Source organism: Procambarus clarkii, chromosome 13 (assembly GCF_040958095.1).
Source record: "Procambarus clarkii isolate CNS0578487 chromosome 13, FALCON_Pclarkii_2.0, whole genome shotgun sequence".
Taxonomy (NCBI): domain Eukaryota; kingdom Metazoa; phylum Arthropoda; class Malacostraca; order Decapoda; family Cambaridae; genus Procambarus; species Procambarus clarkii.
The window spans coordinates 49,379,027-49,385,770 of NC_091162.1; the positions used below are offsets into that span (position 1 = coordinate 49,379,027).

General features: G+C 34.4%; 1 protein-coding gene and 1 long non-coding RNA gene across 3 annotated transcripts in view; both read right to left on the reverse strand.

The window, feature by feature from the left end:
• The window catches only part of LOC138364516 (uncharacterized), a 5,630-nt gene extending 5,083 nt beyond the window's left edge, over window positions 1-547 (reverse strand). The window contains exons 1-2 of one of the 2 annotated variants that reach the window (XR_011228434.1): window positions 462-536; window positions 265-351 (exon numbers count right to left, since the gene is read on the reverse strand). The gene's annotated coding sequence lies outside the window, so the exon portion shown is untranslated. Of the gene's footprint in view, window positions 1-264; window positions 352-461 lie in introns of both variants that reach the window. The other variant, XM_069324167.1, reaches the window with a different exon arrangement.
• Window positions 548-551: 4 nt separating this feature from the next.
• On the reverse strand, window positions 552-4,668 carry LOC138364305 (uncharacterized). Its single transcript, XR_011228404.1, has 3 exons — window positions 4,632-4,668; window positions 884-1,063; window positions 552-626 (listed from the first exon to the last, which is right to left on the reverse strand). It is a non-coding gene; the product is annotated as an uncharacterized lncRNA (long non-coding RNA).
• Window positions 4,669-6,744: the final 2,076 nt, after the last annotated feature.

Sequence of the window (6,744 nt, forward strand, 5' to 3'; positions counted from 1 at the left end):
ATATATATATATATATATATATATATATATATATATATATATATATATATATATATATATTTTTTTTTTTTAAAAACCTAGAAGGGGTACCACCTCTGGTGCAAGTGTAGGGACCCATATATATATATATATATATATATATACACACACACACACACACACACACACACACACACTGTACAGTACAGTATTTGCAACTTAGTCCTTGGTTACTATGGCAATGCATTTATATTTGTATCTCTCTAAAATAATTAGATAACATACCATTGATATTTTGGGGTATAATGTCTACAACAGAAACTGGAGGCTTCATTACTTCATGACTGCAAGGGAAAGGATTTGATGGTGTGCCTAGTAATAGAAAAAAAAATGTAAAAAATATATTACTTTAACAAGTTATTTATAATTACATTTAAGAGCAGTTAGTGATTATATTTAACTGTTGACAATAATACTAATACCTAAAGCTCTGCTTTTTCTAGACGAAGTGCCAGTATACATAATTGTCCGCCTTTTTGGGTTGTTATTTTGGGAATCATAAATTGCTCCAAGCCTTGTTATCTCCTCTTCAATCTCCTTCAATTTCTTTTGGTGTTGTAAATCTTGCACACTTTTATGCAACTCATCTGAACATAGATAAAGAACACAAAGTATTTTATGTAAAGCTGGAAAATGATATTATCCAACACAAATACGTGAAGTGTGTGAAAGCTGTATTTTAAATGCAGATGACATAAATTGCTCATTTGACAATATATGTTGGTAATCTTTACAACAATATGAAAGGGAGTAAAATATTTCCTTTAAATAAAATTAAATTAATCAATTATATGTTATTTATTTCCATATTAAACATTGTGAATAAAAATATAAGTGAGCTTACCATGTACAACAGGTATATGTTTTTTCTTTTCTGATCTCTTGATATTTGCCTGAGCCTGGCTTTCCGGCTGAGCTTTACGTTTGACATCAAAAAGCCTATAGCCACACTTGCAGACATGTTGATTAATGTTCACGATCATATTACATGAGGGACATAATCGCTGTAAAGCGTTTCTCAGGACTGAAAAATAAAGATAATTTGGGTTATGATAAACTGTGCAGTACAGTATAATGGTAGTAGGCCTAAGAGAAACAACAAGTGAGAAGGGTTATTCAATAAATCCAATTTTAATAATAATAATAAAAGGATAGACTGGGCAAAAATAAATGGGGAACTTACAAACGTTCAATGGGAATGTGTTCTAAGTAATAAACATCATACACAAAGAATAGAAAAACAGACTTCTGAAGCCTATGAAGTCTGTCTGAAACATGTTCCTTTGAGGAAAGCCAGAAAGAGGTCCAACGTAGAAAGAAAACGCAGGCGACACTACAAAAAAAGACAAAAAAACAACGGAAATGATTAAGCAGACAACTTTTCATACAAAGAAGGAATAATTTAAACAGGGAGATTGTAGAAATAAAACAGAGACTGAAGCATTCATATCAGATTGAAGAGAGGCAACTAGACAAAAAAGCAATTCAAGAAATAAAGGAAAACCCAAAATATTTCTTCATTTATGCTAAATCATAAGAAAATATCACTGCCAATATTGGACCTATTTGTATTAGTGAAGGTTCATACATTGAGGATGACAAATTTCTAATTTGTCATAACACTAATTTTACAATTAGTGTAATCCTAAAAAAGCTGTATGAGGATATGTTTAGCACTCAGATACACAGCATGAAAGTAACAAATCCGGACAACTTCTTTATGCGTGATATCCAAACCCCTGTAAATATAACCAATATCAACACGAGCATGGAACATTTTGAAAGAGAATTTTACAATATGCCCATGCACTCAGCCCCGGGTCCAGACTCATGGAATTTAATATTTATAAAGAAATGCAAAGTGACATTAGCACAGGCACTCAGTATAGTGAGTAGGAAGAGATTGGACACGGGGGAAATACCAGATGCGCTTAAAGCAGCAGACATAGCCCCTCTACACAAGAGAGGGAGCAAAGCACTGGCAAAGTATTATAGACCAGTTGCACTAACGTCCCATATAATAAAAGTATTTGAGATATTGATCAGGAGTCAGGTCACTACTTTCATGGAAACAAATGATCTCTACAATCCAGGCGAACATGGATTTACAGCGGGAAGATCATGCCTCTCACAGCTACTTGACCATTACGACAAAATCACTGAGGCATTAGAAGAAAAAGGGAATGCAGATGTGGTATACAGTACACGGATTTCACAAACGCATTCGACAAATTTGACCATGGAGTGATAGCACACAAAATGAGGTCAATGGGAATAACTGATAAAATAGGACGCTGGATACTCAGTTTTCTGTCAAACAGAACACAAAGAGTAACAGTCAACCATATAAAATCGAGTCCAAGAACAGTTAAAAGCTCTGTACCTCAAGATACAGTCCTTGCACCATTGCTTTCCCTTATTCTCATATCAGATATAGACTCATATACAAGGCACAGCGTTGGATCATCCTTGGCAGATAACACAAAAATCAGCTTAAAAATTACCTCTGCTGAAGATATTGAAAAACTACAAGTAGATACAGTATTAATAAAGTTTACGACTGGGCAGCAGAAAATAACATGATGTTTAACAGCGACAAATTCCAGGTACTCAGATATGGTAAAAATGAGAACCTTAAACATAATACAGGGTACAAGACACAATCAAATTTGTCCATAGTAGGAAAGTAACATGTAAAGGACTTGGGAATAATAATGTCTGACGAACTAAAGTTTAGGGAGCATAACCAAGCAAATATTGTGGCAGCCAGAAAAATGAGAGGATGGATTACGAGAACTTTCACATCCAGGGATCCCATCACAATGGTTGTACACTTCACGTCACTTGTGTTGTCCCGTCTTGAGTACTGCTCAGTACTCGCTTTCCCCTTCAGAGCAGGTGAAGATTGCTGAAATAGAGGGAATACAGAGAACATATACAGCATGCATAGACTCGATAAAGCACCTAAATTATTGGGATCGCCTCAAAGCTCTCCAAATGTACTCACTAGAAAGGAGACAAGAGAGATAACAAATAATATACACATGGAAAATACTGGAGGCCCAGGTCCCAATAAATAAACAGTAAAATAACAACATACTGAAGTGAACAATATGGAAGAAAATGAAGAATATAACCAGTGAAGAGCAGGGGTGCCATAGACACAATCAGAGAGTACTGAATAAACATCAGAGGTCTGCGGTTTTCAACATACTCCTAGCGAGCATAAGAAATATTGCCGGAACAACCGTGGACTTCTTCAAGAGAAAACTAGATAGTTTTCTCAAAGGAGTGCCGGACCAACCGGGCTGTGGTGGGTATGTGCGCCTGCAGGCCACTCCAAGCAACAGCCTGGTGGACCCAACTCGCACAAGTCAAGCCTGGCCTACTGCTAGTCTTGCTGAGTAAAAAAACTCCCAGAACCCCATCAAGCAGGTATTGATTGCTCTTTAAATACTTAGTATAAGCAAAGATATTTAATGTTTGGTGAAGGATGGAGGGTAGGCAATCCAAGAGAGGAGGTGCATACTCTAGATGAAAGCAAACTAAGTAATACTTAATAAATATTCTAAATTGGAATTTTAGGTAATAATGTACAATCTTTGGATGACAAAACAACACATCAGAAAACGAAGATGCAATGATCTTTACGTCTGTCTGGGACAATTATCAAATTGTGTAATTAATATTTTTGTGAATCATTTGCTAATTATACTCTTAGCTAAATGGATAATATGTAGCATGAAAGAATGCTTCATACACTTTTCTGTCCTGAAAATTATGATAATTTGGGCTATCATAGAGTATGCAATATGATTAAAATATACACCAAATCAAGTCGACGATCCAAGCATCGGTTAGGTTAGGTTAGGTTTGGTTTGGTTAAGTTAAGTTAGGTTAGATTTGGTTAGGTTAGATTTGGTTAGGTTAGATTTGGTTAGGTTAGATTTGGTTAGGTTAGATTTGGTTAGGTTTGATTAGGTTAGGTTAGGTTAGGTCAGCCTAACATATCATATTTATTCATTACTAACGTATTGCCAGGAAGCTTTGTGAAGCTTGTGTAGCTTGTGATAGCTTGTGGTAATTAGACAGACCTGTAATTGGGGGGAAAGGGGGGAGGGGGGAACCTCAATATAAGCCTAATTTGTAGCTTCCTGTTCTCCGACACAATGATTTATTTTACGTCAGGCTTTCAGCACGGCCGCATAAAAAAACCTGGTTATTTATTTATTAATATACGAGATGGTACACTGGGGGTTAAGAGAGAAAATAGGAATAATGATGATTTTACAATCTTGCCCGAAACGCTATGCGTACTAGTGGCTTTAGGTATTGTATGTACTTCCTCTATCTATAAATCAAACAGAATGTTTGTACTGTAACTCTGCATCTATGTATATATTTTTCCTAAATAAATTATTATTATTATTGTAAAGCCACTAGCACGCATAGCGTTTCGGGCAAAGATCCCGTACCCAGAAGCTGGGTATCTTTGGTTGCCCTGTGACTACTCTTATGACATTCCCTAACTCTTATGACATTCCATAACAGTATTGTTAAACTAATAACAATGAACAGTAGTTCAATATTACCGGAATAATCCAACTCATGTGGCCATGTTTTTGTTGTGTAGCCCGGTCGTTCAGTTCGTATACATCATACCTTCTTACGAAGGTTAGAGTCTTAAAAATGTCTTACCATTGCTGAGAAATCATAAGATATAATTAGTTACAATAATACACTGGTTGTTTTTGTTAATTTAGGGGCGATGACATGAGTAGACTGGTTATGTTGTGATGATTTAGGGGCAACGAACTGTGGTTATTAGACTATGTTTTGTACATAAGCAAAAAAACAAGATGTAATTCTTTTAATTATAACAATAATAACGACAAAAAGTTAATAATTAATGTACTTGTTAAGCAAAATTCGCAATATCTTAGTTTTCTTTAGGAAAAAAAAAACACATCTGGAAAAAGATCTGCATACTATGTCTTACATTTTATTCCGTTATTTACACTAAAAGAACAATTAAACGTACACTATCGCCCGTGCCTGGTGCACGAGCACCAGGCACGGGCACCGGGAGCTTCCCAGACACTGCCTTAATCGACTGAGATTAAGGCAGTGTTATTTTCATTCCTTTAGAACAAGGAAATTTCATTCTTAAACTGTATAATATGAGCTGCGCAATAATTTTTTGCTGATCTTCAATAAAGAAATTCTGGAGGGCTTGTGCAAGGATTAGGATGAGTTAGCCTAGTTTTTACTGTATATCCGTTTCTGGTTACTCAAGGGTGACAGTGGCGGGCAACACGAGAATAAATATTTGTATAAATTCCAATTTCGATCAGATCTACTTGGGGATAGTTTACAAATGTTCGCCATGAAATTTACGTTTTCTCTAATAGCCGAAGAGCTTATTTGAGAAAACAGTATGGCATTGAATCAGCGTGGTAAAACAATTGTATTATTGACACGACGAGTATAATCGACGTAGTTTTTATATATGTTGCCGGTCGAACACATCCTTATGTGACGTTTTATACTTATGTTCTTCTAGAACATTCTATTGCGAACACATTGGTACAAAAATGAAATACGTACATCGAAAACTAATGTCAGAACAGTGACAAGAGTATACACTTTTAAATATGGCCGCTCGATCGCCGATACACTAATTTCATTTGGAGAAATTTATTTTTTCATACGCCGTTTCGCGACAATTATTTATAACTGATATAAATGTTGCAAAAGAAGTTTAGGATTAAGTAACATATTACACATTAAAAAAAATGAATACATTAATACCTAAACAGTTTGTAAATACAGTGATAAATTGTGCCAAACATTACACAATATTATTTACTAAGAAGCGTATGACAACTCAAAACGGCATGATTTCAACAGGATTTTTTATAGTTGTCAAAAAACTCTGATTTTAATTATCAAGTATTTGTCACAATGTATTTTATATAATTATGAGGCAGTGGAACGACCAAATTGTTCTGTATTATAAATGCATAATGCTAAATTTCTATATACATAACAGTAAAATAATGACCACCTACATTTAAGGATAACTAGGAAATAGTAACTGGAAACTTTATTTGAACGAAAATTCAATACCAAATGTCTTAGATGTTTTTCTTAATATAAAGATCAACAGTAACGAATCTTATTCATTATGGACAAATTAACAAAAAAAAAACATAATTTTCATTGAGGACCATGTATTAGAGCATACTTAGTCACTTATATATTAAAAGTATTGTGTTTTTTGAAACATTGGGGTTGTAAACAAACAGAACGGCCTACCCGAAAAGTCGTAACATAAGAAGTTGTACATGTTTGCTAATTTATTATTTGATAAATGATTATTACTAATTTACGACGACTATAAAGGTTTCCCATTAGTTAAATTACTGTAGTGTGACTAAATGCTACTACAAAACATATTTAAATCCTGGGAAAGTCACAATGACCAGCGACATTAAAGCATAAAAGACTAAATAGTAACAGGAAACTGTCGGCGAACGAAAAATTCATTTCCAAATTTATTAGATGTTTTCCTAAATATAAAGATCGATGGGCTGGAATTTTCTGGATTATGGCCTAATTAAGGCAAAAATATATGTATTTTTACTTGAAGAACATATATCAGAGCATAGTCAGTGAGTTATAAAATAATAAGAGTGTGGTATT